Source organism: Medicago sativa, chromosome 7 (assembly GCF_051527215.1).
Source record: "Medicago sativa cultivar Bolivia chromosome 7, Bolivia_mono, whole genome shotgun sequence".
NCBI classification, from domain to species: Eukaryota; Viridiplantae; Streptophyta; class Magnoliopsida; order Fabales; family Fabaceae; genus Medicago; species Medicago sativa.
In genome coordinates this window covers 81,346,979-81,367,077 of record NC_140755.1, presented here as the reverse complement: position 1 = coordinate 81,367,077, position 20,099 = coordinate 81,346,979, and the positions used below count along the sequence as shown (strand labels likewise).

At 33.3% G+C, this 20,099-nt stretch overlaps 2 long non-coding RNA genes across 6 annotated transcripts; both read right to left on the bottom strand.

Moving 5' to 3' along the window:
• Window positions 1-1,148: 1,148 nt before the first annotated feature.
• LOC146909141 (uncharacterized) lies at window positions 1,149-4,997 on the bottom strand. 3 transcript variants are annotated; one of them, XR_015019238.1, is made up of 5 exons: window positions 3,530-4,997; window positions 3,354-3,427; window positions 2,966-3,049; window positions 2,675-2,860; window positions 1,149-1,348 (listed from the first exon to the last, which is right to left on the bottom strand). It is a non-coding gene; the product is annotated as an uncharacterized LOC146909141 (long non-coding RNA). The 3 variants fall into 3 exon arrangements; XR_015019239.1 differs by having other exon boundaries at window positions 2,675-2,845; window positions 3,530-3,850; XR_015019240.1 differs by having other exon boundaries at window positions 2,675-2,845; window positions 2,966-3,081; window positions 3,530-3,848.
• A 2,446-nt stretch (window positions 4,998-7,443) lies between these two features.
• LOC146909140 (uncharacterized) lies at window positions 7,444-10,145 on the bottom strand. 3 transcript variants are annotated; one of them, XR_015019236.1, is made up of 5 exons: window positions 9,825-10,145; window positions 9,649-9,722; window positions 9,261-9,344; window positions 8,970-9,140; window positions 7,444-7,643 (listed from the first exon to the last, which is right to left on the bottom strand). It is a non-coding gene; the product is annotated as an uncharacterized LOC146909140 (long non-coding RNA). The 3 variants fall into 3 exon arrangements; XR_015019235.1 differs by having other exon boundaries at window positions 8,970-9,155; window positions 9,825-10,143; XR_015019237.1 differs by having other exon boundaries at window positions 9,261-9,376; window positions 9,825-9,965.
• Between the last annotated feature and the right edge of the window lie 9,954 nt (window positions 10,146-20,099).

Sequence of the window (20,099 nt, the reverse complement as noted above, 5' to 3'; positions counted from 1 at the left end):
TAATATCATGACATAAACTAACTATCCCAATTAGGTGAAAACACATGAATGGTGTTGTATTGATGTCTAGAATTAAGAACCAAAGCTAGTAGTTACATATTTTAGCTTCCTTCGATAAGCTGCGTAAAAATAATTATAATCCAAATCGATAGATTAACTGCATATCCAACCAAGCTACTCGACAATTATACCAAGCTACAAGTTATCTTCCAAGATTGAGCATTCTCAAAATTACTTTATAATACTCAAAAAAATTAGCAACTACACCCATGGTTGTCAAACTCATGATTCCACCAAAGATCGTTTGAGTATTGAAAAAGCGTAAATCATAGGATCGTAACAAGGATCGTAAGATCCCGCCAAATACACAAAATTATAGGAATAACGAAGAAAAATAACCTTAATTAAAATAACTTTTTTGTTAATTTAATCATAAAGATGAGTTTGTAACAAAAAAAAAAATCATACAATGAGACTTCTAAACATAAATAATAGAATTTTTTTTTATTAATTTGCACCACGGAATGATAATTGTAAAGATGGATTGATTACCTTTGATTGGAAGAAGGGAATAAATTCAAAAAAAAAAATACCTTTTGTCGAAAACAAAGGAAAAACCTTGAAATAAAAATAAAATAAAAGCGAGTCCCAAAAAAAGGATGAGAAATTCCCAAGTTGGGGAGTGATTTCTCACTTAAAACCCACTGAGTCACAAAAAAAGTGTACGTTCAATGTATCCGTCATGCGATAGAAACGGGTCAAATTCTGAGTCATCGAGTCAAGATGTGAAAATCGGATAGAGAACGTTGAAACCAGCACGAGGGAATATTCCTGTTGAAGGAGGAGAAAAAGCTAACATACAAATAGAAGGAATTGAGGTTACAAGTATAACTTTAGTGTTTAAGTATAATTTTGTAACTTTGTCTTTCAAATTTATGCTTCTAGGTATAACTATATATAATTTTGTAAATTTATGCTTTTTAGTGTATATTATAAACTCTATTATTGTGGTATGATTTAGTGTGTATAATTATAATTTTGAACTGTATGTTATTAATGGATGATTTTAGATCAAAGGATTCAGCAAGTTCATATAGTTTATTTATATTTGTAACACCCATACTAGAAATTACCTAGGATATCTAGTATGCTCGTTAAACTTGGCATTGGATACATTAAAATTACAATAATAAAATTTCTTCTGAACATATCATAAAACTACTTGTCTATACATTTAAAATAGTACCACTGACGTGTACAACATACATGCAATGACAAGTAAATATAATTGTCCAGCTTCTTCTTCTACTTCATCACGAACTGCCCTGCTTGCGATCCACCTGTGTCTCTGAAATAAAATAAAAGGGATTGGGATGAGACGGGATGTCTCAGTGAGTTCCACCTATCCTAGGCTGTAGGCAATCTCAGGGAACCTAGGATCGCCATTTGTCTCTAAACTCAACCATTTCGGGTTTATGCAGTTTTATCATGCATAACTGAGCGATCGGGGGATAACTAGGATCGCTATCTAAAAGACTGATATAATCCTGATACTAATACTCAACTCATAATCATAATTATAATCATAATGTCTGTCATATTATGTTAGAAATGTTAGCGTTGAACAAACAATATTATCTGAGTTGATTTTACGGAATAAACCCAGGTGGAGTAACCCCGGAATTTATTCCACTCTGTCCGGTATTAATTTCCAACTGGCGGGAACCCAACTGACGGGGATACCGGACTCCTCTTATTGTCATGTGGTCATCCTTACGGATAGTGCCCGTTCCAACTGGCGGGAACCTTTCGTATCCAACTGGCGGGAATAGCGAAAGCCATGACTTATAAATTATTTAATATTATAAATTGAACTGATTCTCTGATAACTGAGTTAATCCTCAACTCCACTACTGACGGGGATCTAGAGAGGAATAACTTATCTTAACTGATTTCCTTATAGTAATAACATTCTGAGTCTAATAATATAGACGTAGTAATTTCGTCTTTATTCTAAAATTATCTCTTATACTAACCTATTCAGGTTCTAGGCATATCGTTATCATATGCCATTCATAAAATGTTATAAGATTTTCCCCATATCCTGATAAACTAAATTCGACTAATTAAGTCGAGCTTCCATACTTAGAATTCTTTTCTTTCCAATGATTGGAAATCTACTCATGAATGATTTGTTCCAATGGCTAATTTACTCTAAACATTCTTTTACACAAATAAATATACACTATGGTAGTATAGGATCAGAGGATATTCATAATACAATTTCGGCTATATACACATATTCATTAAAAATGAGAATTTAGAGTCTTAGCCAAACCAAACCATCATATCACCTTAAAAGTATAATTTATATTAGCTAAGAGTCGAAATAAGTAATAAAATCCAACAATTCTCACTTTCCGGAATGTTAGCCGAAATTGCATATTTATTCATACTCACGTAAAACTTATCATAATAATTTTCCTCTAACTCCTTCATTACCATAAGCATATTTATCAACATAAAAACTATTTTAGAGTACACTAGCAAGGGTGTGAACCTTAAATCATATTGTCACTAAATTATGTTCTAATATATATCAATTCATAAACTATCATTCTAGTGGCATAATATAACTACCCAAAGGGAAGTTTTTCTATCTAAGGGAACTCACCTTATCTTATTCCAAACTCTGGAACAATTATAAGCATCAATTGAGCATCTTCGCCACTGCCTCTATTCGGTCATCCGAATAGCAGTCCAAAACTGCAACCGCTTAATTCATCACCAACTTGAATCTCGGTTCAGCACAAAATCCTACTTCTGCCATCAACTTCAAAATTATCTACAGATTTCAATACTGGACCAAAATCAGTGAAACGGGTGCCAAAACGTCCGAAATTTCGTTAGCTAACCATAGCAACAACAACCACTTGATTCGGAGTTACAGGGAGAGAGTTCTTACCATTTTAGTGGAGTCCTGTTCCAAACCCGTAATAGTTTTTTCAGCATAAATTCACAACTTCAAACGCATTTTCTGAGTTCGTTCCTAATCCGAAACATACAAAATTTATATCCAAACTGAAGGGAATTAAGCGTAGAATCCAAAAATCCAAAAGTTACTCAATTATGGATTACACAACAGCATATATGAGCCAATGAAGATCATGCGAATATTCGTCTCAAAATCATGAATTTCAATTATAACTACTTATAGCAACAAACACAACTCAAAATACATCAATAACAACTTATCAAGGTTGTTAAATCACTTTTCCATAATAATTTTCTTAAGTTCCATGCTTCTACTTTCAATCCATTTCTCCAAAAATTCAACTTACTAGTAAACTCACCATGAATGTCATTCATAAGCTCCTTATGCATCAAACAACTCACCACCACCACCACCACAACATATATTGCATTCCTAGACATTGAATTAAACAATTTTAACAAAGGTAGCATTAGAGGTGAGGTGGATAGATTGATTTTCATGGAAAAGGAAGAGAAGAAAGAGCTCGACACTTACTTAATGTTCATTCCATCATGGGTACTCCAAAAGCTAGCTTATTTGATGATTTCCATGAGATTGGGGCCAAAATGAAGATTATGAATGGTAATGGGAGAAGGGGCTGTTTTTGCTTCAAGGAGAGGGAAGGATGAATTTTGCTTGCTAAACACTTGTAATAGCACCACAAGGAACCTATTTGTTGCTTAATTTTGATGATTTCATGAAGAAATGAAAAATTTGTGATAGAGAGAGTTGAAGAAGATGATGGCCGATGGGTTTTAGAGAGAGAAGGGGAAGAAATTATGGAAATGTTTTAGAGAGAGAAATGGATGGAATTGTGTGGAAAATTTTAGAATTTTCCTATTAAACAATCTCTTGGTTGGCAAATACCCATTTTGCCCTTGCTTAAAATCTCATAGATAATTTGAAAAATAGCTGACACAGATAAATGACAAATGACAGTGTTGTTAAGCGAGATATTACACTCTACCCCCCTTAAGAAAATTTCGTCCTCGAAATTTAGATTTTACCTGATAATAAGTACAAATAATTCCTCAATACTTTCGATCTTAGACTTCCACATATGTCTGTTACCAACTGATTCTCTTTATTCAACTAAATTATCGGTTTCCCTTGTTACATAAAGTCTTCCGACTACCTAGCCATAGATACAACTTACTTGAATTAATATGTTAAACCGATTCCTTGACATGTTTTCCAATCTCATATGTCGAAAAGATTCGATAATAACCTTCTTATCTGTGATTTGTGAAATACATTATACACATTCCGAACATAGTGGATTGTAAAGCTAACCGATGCATCTGATATCTTTCGAGTAAATTCCTTGTTCCACATACTCTTCATAAATTGTCTTAGGTTACTCCTACTTGTTTACCTTTACTGAATTCTTGAAAAATCTCATACGTTTACTAAAGTAACACTTCTATCGACTTCGTCAACTTTTATCTTGTCTTGGACGGATATGACCTTTGAGTGATCTTTCATGCTATGTCTGGTCCCAATAAAATTTTATTTCTGTACCATGCCCCAAATAACGAGGTCTTATAATGATAATCATATCATACTCTGTATAAGATCGTCCCTACTCTGAGCAATATCTGACATCATGTTTATTTCATCGAAAGTAAGAATTGTTCCAACTTTCTCCGTTAATCAATACATAAATAGGTAAATGTTACTTCTGATGTCTGTTATGTTTTATATGAATAAACTCAACATTGTGCTACCTCTAACATCTGTTGGAAGTACTAACTGACGAGTACAATCCATAAATCAGATTTAAATACATAGTGTACTAACTGGCGAGTACATTAAATATATAAATCTTATATGAGAATGGTGCACTGACTGGCGAGTACACAATACACGAGGTAGTACAACTGATAGCTTAACACATAACATATATTTGTAGTCATTCAACTTTGCTTCTTCTATACCAGAATTTAAATCAATCACGATACACCTTGATCATATTAGGATGAGTAAAAAGTATCATCATAGATCTTCTCTTGAACTTATATGTTCAAAATATACATTTCATTCTTGAACAATATTGTTATAGCTGTTACTCTAGGGAATGTCTTATCATCTTTTTCTTAATTCCATACTCATAACCTGAACATGCATAGTCCCATACCGTAGCTCACATAATTTTTCTAACTTGTGTGATATCAATCTTTTCTTTATCTCAAAAAAATATGGAGTTTAGATTCCTGAACTTCACGACTAAAATTGCATTCAAGCATTTGCATTCATATTCTAAATAGTATATGTTCCCTCAGATACATGTTAATATACCTGATATTCCATGATAGTATTTCAAACCAAAATAAAAATAAAATCTTCAAGATACAACATTTATATCTTTGCCTCATACATGACTCCTTTTAACTAATCTGACACTTCTAAGTCATTCAACGAAATCATGGCGTCGATTAACCGGGTTACATACTATAGGTGATTCCAATTTCTTATATTTAATAAGGTAGGAACACCTTCATCCTACTCTTACTACTTGAACTTTTTATATCTTTGAATCATGCGGTTTGAAAAATTGTTTAATTCGTCTCTTAAGATTTCCCATGAATATCTCATTCAAAGTCTTAAACTTTTGCACATTATGTTACTTCTTGCTGATTAATATCTCGCTGCGCTACTCTGATTTATTAGTTCACTTTGCTTAGGCGTACTACTCCAACCATACTGTAAATTTCTCCATCTCATTACTACATGTTATGAACATGGGGCTAACTTTACACTTCTTGCTATTTCGAGCACCGACTTATAATCACTGACGAGTCATTTTCAAATACTGCAATGTTTTCTTTAAACATGCACTACATACTTGTTTTCTCAAAGTGTTCCTTGAATGATTCTCACATTCACATTATTTATGAACTAAAACATACTTGAATATTCGAGGCTTATTTCCATTTAGTTTGTTCTTGTCTGTATTGACAGTTACATTACACTTACGATCTCCTCTGTAATAACTTCGACTCCCAAAATTCGATCTAGTTAACAAAATCATTCTTTTGGTTTTCAAGACATTTGCATCAGAAAAATCATCAGATAAAAATGTTTAATTGCTCAATACTTTACTTCATTCTTAACTCTTTTACACTAGCGACAATTTTTCCTGTAGCAGAACCTTAAAATAATTTTCAAATTCAAAAATCTTGATTTAATCTTTAACACATCAACCTATTGTATTCATGCGTTAATACATTCTTGTCCTCGACATTCCGTTGAAAGAACTTGACATCATTCGTCCATTAGTTCACCGAACTTCCGCAACTTATTATTATTAAATCTTTATTTTCCGTTCCGATCGAAAATTTACATCTTGTCTCTGACCATTACTGGGATCTCTTTCCACTTACTGTTATACTTGTATTTCTTAGTTCGAAGAACAACTTAATATCATGATAAATGCAAGAGGTCTTATTCAATTTCCTTAGCGTACAATCCTTATTAGTTTAACTTTTCTGCAATTCCTTGCTAAAAAATGCATCCAATTCGTGTTCTAATCTGTAAGGATCTTTCCACTACTATTTATTCATCCTTCTTGACTCTTATGCTGCATAGCATCTTCACTTTCTAATTCATAAATCTAGCACTTTAGATTTGGGAGGTTTGACTAACCCGACATAGTTTATCTAACTTACGTCGTCCATTCACTGCTCACATCGGGGTTTCCTTGTCTGCTCCAAAATAATTTACTTATTCCTTAATTAGTTCACTTAACAGTTCAAGCATCAAAATCCAGCTCGTTTCGGCATTCAAGTCTTTCACTTCTTACATACTCTACACCCACCGAGAGTTTATGAATTCCATTGTTCATCAGATAATTTTCTCATATCAAGTTCATCTTCTGATCCCGCAGTTCTAGTTACGCCTTTAGAAATACTCATTTCTTCTATACCTTACTTATGCCTCTTATATTGCGGCTCCTGTCAAAGTTGCAATTATCCCTTAGTCACCCTGAATATCTTACTTCTACGGTATCCACATAAAAAGTGTCGTTCAACAATACATAGTACTCCGTCTTAATCTTAACATTTCCCTTATGTGCTTGAAGAATCTTCAGCTTCACAGTTTATTAGCCACCCTCTGGCGTCGAATACTTCCTTAGCAAAATTCCCTATAAACCTAACACCCTGACTTTCCTTCTTCTTATGCTTCATTCCTCCTAGGTCCTATTCAGCTCTCAGACATTCGTTCTAACTGTCATATACTAGATTGAGTTGATCAGGCTCAGGTAGATATGACATTTAGAATAAACATCCGGAACCCAATGGTCCCACTGCATTTTATTGAATTCTAATGACCCAAGGCACGATCTGAATCGACCTGCTCTGATACCAAATTGTAACACCCATACTAGAAATTACCTAGGATATCTAGTATGCTCGTTAAACTTGGCATTGGATACATTAAAATTACAATAATAAAATTTCTTCTGAACATATCATAAAACTACTTGTCTATACATTTAAAATAGTACCACTGACGTGTACAACATACATGCAATGACAAGTAAATATAATTGTCCAGCTTCTTCTTCTACTTCATCACGAACTGCCCTGCTTGCGATCCACCTGTGTCTCTGAAATAAAATAAAAGGGATTGGGGTGAGACGGGATGTCTCAGTGAGTTCCACCTATCCTAGGCTGTAGGCAATCTCAGGGAACCTAGGATCGCCATTTGTCTCTAAACTCAACCATTTCGGGTTTATGCAGTTTTATCATGCATAACTGAGCGATCGGGGGATAACTAGGATCGCTATCTAAAAGACTGATATAATCCTGATACTAATACTCAACTCATAATCATAATTATAATCATAATGTCTGTCATATTATGTTAGAAATGTTAGCGTTGAACAAACAATATTATCTGAGTTGATTTTACGGAATAAACCCAGGTGGAGTAACCCCGGAATTTATTCCACTCTGTCCGGTATTAATTTCCAACTGGCGGGAACCCAACTGACGGGGATACCGGACTCCTCTTATTGTCATGTGGTCATCCTTACGGATAGTGCCCGTTCCAACTGGCGGGAACCTTTCGTATCCAACTGGCGGGAATAGCGAAAGCCATGACTTATAAATTATTTAATATTATAAATTGAACTGATTCTCTGATAACTGAGTTAATCCTCAACTCCACTACTGACGGGGATCTAGAGAGGAATAACTTATCTTAATTGATTTCCTTATAGTAATAACATTCTGAGTCTAATAATATAGACGTAGTAATTTCGTCTTTATTCTAAAATTATCTCTTATACTAACCTATTCAGGTTCTAGGCATATCGTTATCATATGCCATTCATAAAATGTTATAAGATTTTCCCCATATCCTGATAAACTAAATTCGACTAATTAAGTCGAGCTTCCATACTTAGAATTCTTTTCTTTCCAATGATTGGAAATCTACTCATGAATGATTTGTTCCAATGGCTAATTTACTCTAAACATTCTTTTACACAAATAAATATACACTATGGTAGTATAGGATCAGAGGATATTCATAATACAATTTCGGCTATATACACATATTCATTAAAAATGAGAATTTAGAGTCTTAGCCAAACCAAACCATCATATCACCTTAAAAGTATAATTTATATTAGCTAAGAGTCGAAATAAGTAATAAAATCCAACAATTCTCACTTTCCGGAATGTTAGCCGAAATTGCATATTTATTCATACTCACGTAAAACTTATCATAATAATTTTCCTCTAACTCCTTCATTACCATAAGCATATTTATCAACATAAAAACTATTTTAGAGTACACTAGCAAGGGTGTGAACCTTAAATCATATTGTCACTAAATTATGTTCTAATATATATCAATTCATAAACTATCATTCTAGTGGCATAATATAACTACCCAAAGGGAAGTTTTTCTATCTAAGGGAACTCACCTTATCTTATTCCAAACTCTGGAACAATTATAAGCATCAATTGAGCATCTTCGCCACTGCCTCTATTCGGTCATCCGAATAGCAGTCCAAAACTGCAACCGCTTAATTCATCACCAACTTGAATCTCGGTTCAGCACAAAATCCTACTTCTGCCATCAACTTCAAAATTATCTACAGATTTCAATACTGGACCAAAATCAGTGAAACGGGTGCCAAAACGTCCGAAATTTCGTTAGCTAACCATAGCAACAACAACCACTTGATTCGGAGTTACAGGGAGAGAGTTCTTACCATTTTAGTGGAGTCCTGTTCCAAACCCGTAATAGTTTTTTCAGCATAAATTCACAACTTCAAACGCATTTTCTGAGTTCGTTCCTAATCCGAAACATACAAAATTTATATCCAAACTGAAGGGAATTAAGCGTAGAATCCAAAAATCCAAAAGTTACTCAATTATGGATTACACAACAGCATATATGAGCCAATGAAGATCATGCGAATATTCGTCTCAAAATCATGAATTTCAATTATAACTACTTATAGCAACAAACACAACTCAAAATACATCAATAACAACTTATCAAGGTTGTTAAATCACTTTTCCATAATAATTTTCTTAAGTTCCATGCTTCTACTTTCAATCCATTTCTCCAAAAATTCAACTTACTAGTAAACTCACCATGAATGTCATTCATAAGCTCCTTATGCATCAAACAACTCACCACCACCACCACCACAACATATATTGCATTCCTAGACATTGAATTAAACAATTTTAACAAAGGTAGCATTAGAGGTGAGGTGGATAGATTGATTTTCATGGAAAAGGAAGAGAAGAAAGAGCTCGACACTTACTTAATGTTCATTCCATCATGGGTACTCCAAAAGCTAGCTTATTTGATGATTTCCATGAGATTGGGGCCAAAATGAAGATTATGAATGGTAATGGGAGAAGGGGCTGTTTTTGCTTCAAGGAGAGGGAAGGATGAATTTTGCTTGCTAAACACTTGTAATAGCACCACAAGGAACCTATTTGTTGCTTAATTTTGATGATTTCATGAAGAAATGAAAAATTTGTGATAGAGAGAGTTGAAGAAGATGATGGCCGATGGGTTTTAGAGAGAGAAGGGGAAGAAATTATGGAAATGTTTTAGAGAGAGAAATGGATGGAATTGTGTGGAAAATTTTAGAATTTTCCTATTAAACAATCTCTTGGTTGGCAAATACCCATTTTGCCCTTGCTTAAAATCTCATAGATAATTTGAAAAATAGCTGACACAGATAAATGACAAATGACAGTGTTGTTAAGCGAGATATTACAATATTCATGTATAAGGTGAGATTTTTAAAAGGAAAAAAAAAAGTAGATTTTAAGTCGGGTGAACCTATGTAAAATGTTATTGAAAAAAAGAAGTAGAATTTAAGTCGGGTAAAACAATTTAAAAAGTGTGATTTTAAATCGGTTTAACTGACTTATAAATACATTTTAAATTGGATTCAAGACAGACTTAAAAGCGAATCACTTTTTAAATCGGACACCTATAAGTCGGATCCAGAATCGACTTAAAAAGTCATTTTCACCTGATTTAATAAGTGTTTTTCTGTACTAGTGGCCGCTCCCTCGATTCCAAGATCTTCCTCTGCGCACTCACCACTCTAGCATCCCTAACAATTTTCGAACCGTTCTGGCGCTGTGGAGAGAGAAAAACGCTCGAGATCTTAAGATCTCACGATCTAGATCTCGCTCTTAATAACCTTGACTACACCAGTAATCATGTTCCACAAATTGAGTGCTAACTCATAAACTAGTCCGAGTTTAACGATTTTACTTTTTTGTAAAACACTTTTTTTGTGACCCATCTTTTTCTTTTGGGCAATTTTATTTCAAGCCCTACGCACTCAATTTTTTTCCCTTTCTGGTTCCCAAACATCACTAACGTTAGACACTTATGAAACTTACTTTTTTGGATTGTTTATAGAATTATGACACTAATAAAATTATGATTTTGCAAGTTAATTTTGTATTTTGATGTTAAGTTGAGCATATTGTCTTATTTTAGTAATTGGATATACTTTGCCTCTTTTTTGTGGTGATATATACTTTGCCTTTATAATGGTTGTTTCTTCACTAAATGCTAATAATGCTAAATCAGAAACACTTCAATAGTATTTCATTCTGCCTTGTATTAGGGAAAACTGTTGTTTTTGGATTTCCAAACTGTTAAATTTGAATTTCCAAATTCTATTATCTACCGAAGTTGTTATTAGGTTGAGTCACGACCAGGTCGCTCTCTTTAAGACGTTTCGTGGCACTACCCAAAGTTGTGCAAGCTAGACTATCAACCACGCCGCCTCCAGGATAAAACAAGCCCAGCTACAACTGTTCGATTAACTACTGCACTGTAGAAAAATTGTTCGAGAATTACACCCTCAAATATGGTACTAAGACCACTCTTTAATATTGAAACCATTCAAATTAATATGGTATTATTACCATTCTATTATGGTGCTGAGACCACTCAAATTAATATGGCATTATTACCATTCTATTATGGTGCTGAGACCACTCAAATATGGTGTTACCACCATTCTAACTTCTCCAAAACATCAATATGGCATTACGACCACTCAAATATGGTGATACCACCATTTCTCCTTAAATAGAAAATTATTAAAATAATTTATATACTGTTAAGATCATTCTTTAATTCCGACGGGACATTAGTATTACGAAAAGGGACTATGATCTTAATAGTACTCTATATTCCGAAGAATCATATATTATCGAAGGGACTATGAACTTAAGACCAAGGGACTATGGTCTTAAGAACACTCTTAATACCGAAGGGACAGAAAGGAGTATAAGCAGAAGAAACTCGCTATCGCAAGTCGGAGGGAGAAGAGAAGAAAAGAATTCCTGACAACTCAATGAAATTCTTCTCGGTGTGTAGAATGAGTGGGGTGAACTTCTCCTTTTATAGGGAGAGTTTGTAACAAAAAATGAGTGACTTGGGGATTAAGTCTGCTTAATCCTTCAGCAAACGCGTTTTGTTTCTTAATTGGATATATCCGGAAGTTTCTAGATACGCGTTATGGATCGGGTCGGATTGTAACAAATTATTTGTTACGCGTAGCGCTTACGGATAATGATTAAATTAATTAATTAATTAATAAATTTAACATTTTCAAGTAACAAAAAATATATATATCATTTTTTTATTCGATACATATATTTTGTAAGCGTTCACCCGTTCACTAAATTGGGTACCCCAAGGGCACACCCTTGGAGGTCACTTTGCCCATATATAAACACTTACTAGTTGGGGTGACCCTCCAATGTGGGACATTTTTAAGTCACACCCACACACTAGTTCTTTCATAGTGTTTTTTCTTTCCAATTTTCTTCACTAGAATTAACTAGTGTTCCAACAATCCCCCACTTGATTTCAAAATGGTTTCGTAAACTTTTCAATAAGATTTGCTAATTTACAAAGGTGTCGCCAACAACTTGAACCTTTGCATAGTGGAAGGTATTCTGATTTAACAAGAGTTGCTTACAGCATTGAACTCTATCTCAGACATAGAATCCACACACAAACCTTTTCATAGGTGTATTCTAAAAGCCCGTGCGTTTTAAGGCCCTGCACGTGTATCCCGGTTTTAACGAATGCTCTAGGAATTCTGCCTCGAAATTCCATAGGATCGGCCTAAGTTCCACATTCGTATAGGTGAGTCTATCAAGGGTACTCCTGTAGCTGTGTACCCCACTCAACATAGAGTATAGATCTCATTAAGAGTTACTATTACCTCATCCTTCTTTCGCTGCAGGATCATGCTTTCTATATTCTTTCTCTCATAGCATGTTCTACCACTTCATGACTTGTTTTTACCCATTGAACCTATTTCTTGGGATCTCCAGTCATGTAGGTCCGGTTACCATCACTTGTGGGCTATAGGCATTAGTCCCATCCTACTGGATGTTTCTTGGACTTTCTCTCTATTAAGTCCTTTCGTCAAAGGATCAGCTAAGTTTTCATTCGTACGTACAAAATCAACTCTAACCGCTCCATTAGAGATACACTCTTTAATCGTGCTATGTTTTCACCTTATATGTCGTCTCTTACCATTGTAATAACGATTCTTAATCTTTGCAATAGCCGCGGTACTATCGCAATGAATTAACACAGCCTGTAGCGGTTTCTCCCATAAAGGGATTTCTGCTAGCAAGGATCTTAGCCAACTTGCTTCTTCACTAGTTTTCTCTAGTGTTCTCATCTCAGATTCATTCCATAGTGGACTGAGTCAATATCATTTGTTTTAACAAACAACTCCTAGAGTGATGCTCAATGTGCAAACACTAGTCGCTAAATATTCATCTGAAAGATGTTCTATTTTATATCTTGTACCATTTAAGTACAATAGGTTACTCCTAGTGAAGTAATCTTAGAGTCATAGTCTTCTTAAGGCACCTCATGACTCTTTCTATAGCATGGCAATGCTTCTCATCCGTCTACTAGTAAACTTGCACAAGAGTTTCACGACATCGACAATGTCGGATCTAATACATTCAGTGGCATACCTAAGTGCTGCCAATGATGCTCGTATATTCTGTTTTTCTAACTCCATCTCAAGTGTTCTTACACTTGGATCATAATATATGATTGCAAGTTTACGGTGAAATAATTACATTTCCTTAAGATCTTCTCAATTTTGTGAGATTTATCAAAAAAGTTATCTTTTCTGATCTAGTAATCTTGAAACCAAGAATTACTTCAACTTTGTCTAGGTCTTTCTTATCAATAATTACTTCAACTTTGTCTAGGTCTTTCTTATCAATGTTATTGATAAACAATGATTTCACATAATTCATAACATGAATCTTTAAACCAAATATGAGCAAGTTGTCTTCATAGAGACATATGATCGTGCAAATATTATTTGTCACTTTCATTCACTTTATACTCATTCGATAACATTAGAATGTCAAATTTTTCATGTCAATCCTTAAGAGTTTGTTTTAGACCTCACAAAGAATTATCTAATTACATGTCTTGTTTTCTTGTCCATGAATCGCAAAACTTTCAGGTTGTTTCATATAGATTTCTTCTTCTAGTTCAACATAAAAAAAAGGCAACTTTCACATCCATTTGGAGTACTATCGAGTTATGAACGGCGGCTAAAAGGGACTAGTACTCTTATGGATATGATTTTTGTGACTGGTGAATGAATGTCGAAGAAGTCTATATTTTTTCTTTGTCTAAAACCTTTGACTACAAGGAAAGCCTTGTATTCATCAACCGTACCATCAGGTTTTAGTTCCTTTTTCCAAAATCCAAATACAACCGATTGGTTTTGCAACTATGAGACAAGTCAACCAAGTGTCATGTTTTTGTTAGACTCTAGAAAATTCATTTCATCGTTTATTGTTTTTGCCATAATTCAGCATCCAATGAGGATATAACTTCTTTAAGGCTTAATGAATCTTCTTCCAATGTATAAACCAAGTTCATACTCTTTAGCAATTTTAGCTTTCTTACCTCCTTGAGGTTCTATAACATCTCGTATGATGTTTTCATAACTATTTCTAATTACATGAATGTGATTAGATATAGTGCCCCCACTAGTTCTTAATTTTTAGAAGGGATTTTATTTTACCCCCACTAATGTCGTGCTCCCATTAGAGCCCCACTAGTGCCCCCACTATTCTTTAGTTAAAGGGGTAAATATTTACATAGAATTCGACATCTATTAAATTCTATGATCACTTTAACATTTAGGTCATAAAACTTATATGTTTCGTTATTTATCGCATACCCGATGAATACATATTCATAGGCTTTACTAGTGAGTTCAACTCTCTTGGGGTCCAGGATCTAAATATAGTCCAGACAATCCCAAGTTCAAAAATAAGACAAGTTGGATTGTCTTTTCTTCAAAAATTTCTTAATTAAAATTTTTGTTCTTAGACTTGGGTACTCTATAAATTTCAATTTTCGTTATAAAAATTGAACATTCAAGCACATCAATTTTATTTTCCAAAATTCACAGTCATCAATAAATATGATAAAAATATCATTTTATCATTTCTAATTTATGTGTCATCAAATTAACACATATCATAATTTATTATGTTTAGAGATTCAATTCTCTAAATTCTGATTTATATGAACTTTTTGGTTCATATATCTTGACTGCAATAAATAAAATTGTCTAATTATATAACGTTGGAATTAAGTCCAAGTTACTCAAAAATTAAACTCTTGTTCATGATCAATTTTGATATGTCAAATATTAAAATCACACAACTAATAAAATAGAAGGAGAATTTAATTTTTAACATACCATCAAAGTGCAATCTTTTTCCACAAGAATGCATGGTACATAAGTTTCTCTTTAAGTCTGAGTCAACTCAGTCTTATTCGATAGAAATCTGAAATTCAGATTCTTTCTTAATTTTATATGAAACATTTAGAACAAGTTTCTCATATAAATTCTAGTTCATCAAAAAACCTTTTCAATTTGGTCCATTCTTTGATTTTTCAATGTTGATATTTTGTACATATAAACATGGACTGTTTAGATGGTAAATTGTCCTTTTTTCCTCGGTACATTACATCTATTAACTTTGGTTATAGCTGGACCATTAGCTACTCCACGAGGCTACAGAAGCAAACTGCTTTATACTCACCAAGTTAACAATCGATTGCATAACAAACAGAGAATGAGGTTTAATTAATCCTTTTATTAAATAAAGAACATTATGTTATGCCAAACTAAGTGGAAGTGCCGAGAGACAATTTTTCTATCCACAATAACTTCACGTTTTACCATTAAAAGTGATATTTGGATTTCTTAGTGTTTGTTGTTATAACAACAAACACTTCATTGTTTCAGTCGAAAGGTGCATTTCTATAGCTTGATTTATCCTTAATCTGTTTAGGGACAACTTAACCTCAATATGTAACTTCTTCGGTAGACATAGCAAATCGAAACGTCTTAAAATTGTCGTTTTTGGATTTCCAAACTGTTAAATTTGAATTTCCAAATTCTATTATCTATCGAACTTGTTACTAGGTTGAGTCACGACCAGGTCGCTCTCTTTAAGACGTTTCGTGGCACTACCCAAAGTTGTGCAAGGTAGACTATCAACCACACCGCCTCCAGGATAAAACAAGCCCAGCTACAACTGTTCGATTAACTACAACACTGTAGAAAAATCGTTCGAGAATTACACCCTCAAATATGATACTAAGACCACTCTTTAATATTGAAACCATTCAAATTAATATGGTATTATTACCATTCTATTATGGTGCTGAGACCACTCAAATTAATATGGCATTATTACCATTCTATTATGGTGCTGAGACCACTCAAATATGGTGTTACCACCATTCTAACTTCTCCAAAACATCAATATGGCATTACGACCACTCAAATATGGTGATACCACCATTTCTCCTTAAATAGAAAATTATTAAAATAATTTATATACTGTTAAGATCATTCTTTAATTCCGACGGGACATTAGTATTACGAAAAGGGACTATGATCTTAATAGTACTCTATATTCCGAAGAATCATATATTATCGAAGGGACTATGAACTTAAGACCAAGGGACTATGGTCTTAAGAACACTCTTAATACCGAAGGGACAGAAAGGAGTAGAAGCAAAAGAAACTCGCTATCGCAAGTCGGAGGGAGAAGAGAAGAAAAGAATTCCCGACAACTCAATGAAATTCTTCTCGGTGTGTAGAATGAGTGGGGTGAACTTCTCCTTTTATAGGGAGAGTTTGTAACAAAAAACGAGTGACTTGGAGATTAAGTCTGTTTAATCCTTAAGCATACGCGTTTTGTTTCTTATTTGGATATATCCGGAAGTTTCTGGATACGCGTTATGGATCGGGTCGGATCGTAACAAATTTATTTGTTACGCGTAGCGCTTACGGATAATGATTAAATTAATTAATTAATTAATTAATTAATTTAACATTTTCAAGTAACAAAAAATATATATATCATTTTTTTATTCGATACATATATTTATATTTTGTAAGCATTCACCCGTTCACAAAATTGGGTACTCCAAGGGCACACCCTTGGAGGTCACTTTGCTCATATATAAACACTTACTAGTTGGAGTGACCCTCCAATGTGGGACATTTTTAAGTCACACCCACACACTAGTTCTTTCATAGTGTTTTTTTATTTCCAATTTTCTTCACTAGAATTAACTAGTGTTCCAACAAAAACATACATCAAAGTTCAAAGCTGCTTATTGGGATTCAAATAAAAACATAAAGATGTTACTCGCTTGTGCGTCTCGTTGCAAAATATGACACTGCCTATGTCACTACTGCACTTGTTTTACTTAGACAAAGTGTCTGAACACCAAAACTAACGCACACAAATGCTAGATTCCAGGTTCGAACTCAAAGGAAGTTATTTTAACAATATCAACATTATCAATTGAACTATGTCTTACAAATATTTATATTCAACTTTACCATTTTCAATAAAAAAAATGAAGAATAAAAATATAAATTGTTTTTGACAAAAAGGAATTATCTCATTTCATTAGCAACAATATTTTCGATACATGTAGAGATTTCGATAAATAAATTAAAACTAGCTAAAGATGTGGCCGCTCTAGGTAAACTATATATGAGGAACATCATTAGCTTGTTTTCTAATAAACTTAACATGCAAGTTTTGAAAAAGAAGAGAATGTACTTCTACAATATCTGATGATAGCACCAAAGTCGGATTCATCTCTTTTATTGTTGTTAAAGCTATCAAAGACTCTTTTGAAGTCCAGCTCAAATGCCGCATAATTGATATGCAACTCTTTAACTTATCTCAGTGTATAAAGTAATCCTAAAGCTTCTCCTTCATCAACATTGAGAATGTGTGAGATCCTTTTAGTTTCAGCCAAAACAAAACTACCTTGCTTGTCCCGGATCGATCTAGAAAACACAACATGAGTTTCGCTAAATGAGATCATTTCTTTGCTTACAAATGGACCCATATAGTACTACAGAAGAAGATTGCTTGCTGTCTTTGACTCAAAACCTGCAAAATATTAAACATAGTTACCCTGATCTCCTTATTTGTATTCAGAGCTTGTGCAAATTGAGTCCAAAGTCCAACGTGCTGCCAAAACTGCACACCATTTGGACAGCTGAAAAATAAGTGCATCACACAGAAAAAAAGTTGTTTGGAAAGCTAACCTTATAGTCTCTTCTCCTACCTTAAAGGAAACAATAAAAACCAGTTAATCTCAAATTTCCTCTTTGATTATTACTAATTTCAAGGTCAATATGATTTTGGAGGTAATCAATGATATTGCAATTGAGATTTCTTCCATAATAAAACTACATCATCCCTTCTTCCCTCTCTATCAACACAAAAGCAAAAGCAGTACTCAAAACTCAAGACATGTCTCAATTCTTCTATTTTTTTAGAATTACTCAAGGACTCAAATAGTATTATTAAGTTTGGATTATAGGTCTTTATCCTCCGGCTACCTATACCCGACAATTCCAACTTATACAATTGTAGGATTGGTGTGTCCTACCTTAAAGAATGAATTGTATAAGATGGAACTGTCGGGGCTTAGGTAGCCCGAGTACAGACACCGAGAGAAATGACACAAAACAAAGGATGATGATGATGATGATGATGAATATGGGAATGTTAGGGTATTTTTGTATTTTTTTTGTATGAGACTCTGAAGTGTAAGGTTGTGTTTGAACATCACCCATCCACAGCACACTTTTTATATTGCTCTTCCAGGAGACAAATCCCTTATAATCCTCCCAATTATTTGGACAACTAATATCACTCATAATTCTTGAGACCAAGATAGGCAGGTAAGGATTATTCAAGATCAAAATCCTAATATGTTTGACTTAGGTAATTAATCAGAATATTAAGCACTCATGATATGACATCTCACAAATGACGTGACCATATTGATATGTTGGTGATGGAAAAGGAAATGAAATCCCTTCACTTAACACATGGATTTCAGATCAAATCCAAATATCAAAGAGCAATAAGCGCCAATGTACAAGGTTTTAGTTTTTAGGCACTTCTACTACTCGAATTTCAAACTAAAATAAAAATTCATATGATTAACTTAAATTTTTTTTTTTGGTAGTCGGGAACTCCAGAACTTTGCATATATTATGCATTATCCCTACTAACTGAGTTAAGCTCACGAGGACTATGAATAACTTAATTATTCACATCAATATAACATCAAAATATTCGAAAGGCCATGATACATTTTAGGCTACCTTATGTTTTTTTAAATAAAAATAAATAAAAAATATTTTATTAAAATTTATTAAAAATAGGATGGACCGGGTTCACTATTCACATTAGATAGCCCTATATTTATTTTTATTAAAAAAAAACCCTATATTTATTTGCCATCACACTATAAAAATAAAAATAAATCACACATTTGACCTCCCATTGTAAAAGATTAATTACGAAAATATCACCAAGTATAAATCTTTTTTTTTGGGTACAAACACTGAGTATAAATCTTAATACAATTATTTATTATTTTGGTCAAATATACAATTTTTTTAGAGGATCTCAATACAAACTATTATTAATGTATATTTTTTTTTTTCAAAAACATACAATAAAATCAAGTTTTCTATAATTTTCAACTTTTTTTGAGTTTTATCTTCATTCTTATTTGAATTGCAAGGATACTAAACTTTAGTATAGTCATTTTTTTAAAAAAATTTACCATTGTTTTAAACTATTATATTTATTATTATATTCTTTTTTTACTGTCCGCGTGAGCTTAGCTCAGTTGGTAAGAACAATGCATAATATATGCAAGGTCTGGGGTTTGAATCTCAGACACCACCAAAAAAAATACTCTCTCCGTTTCAAAATGAGTGTCGTTTTAGCCAAAAAAATTTGTTTCAAAATGAATGTCGCTTTCAGTTTCCAATGCAATAATAATTTTTTCTTTTCAATTGTACATTTCAATTAATATTATGTTACACTACTTCCAAAGTATTATTTTTTCTTTAATGAAAAACAAACCAATAGTTGATTAGGATAATTGGGTAAAATTGCTATGACATTTGACTACTTTATTT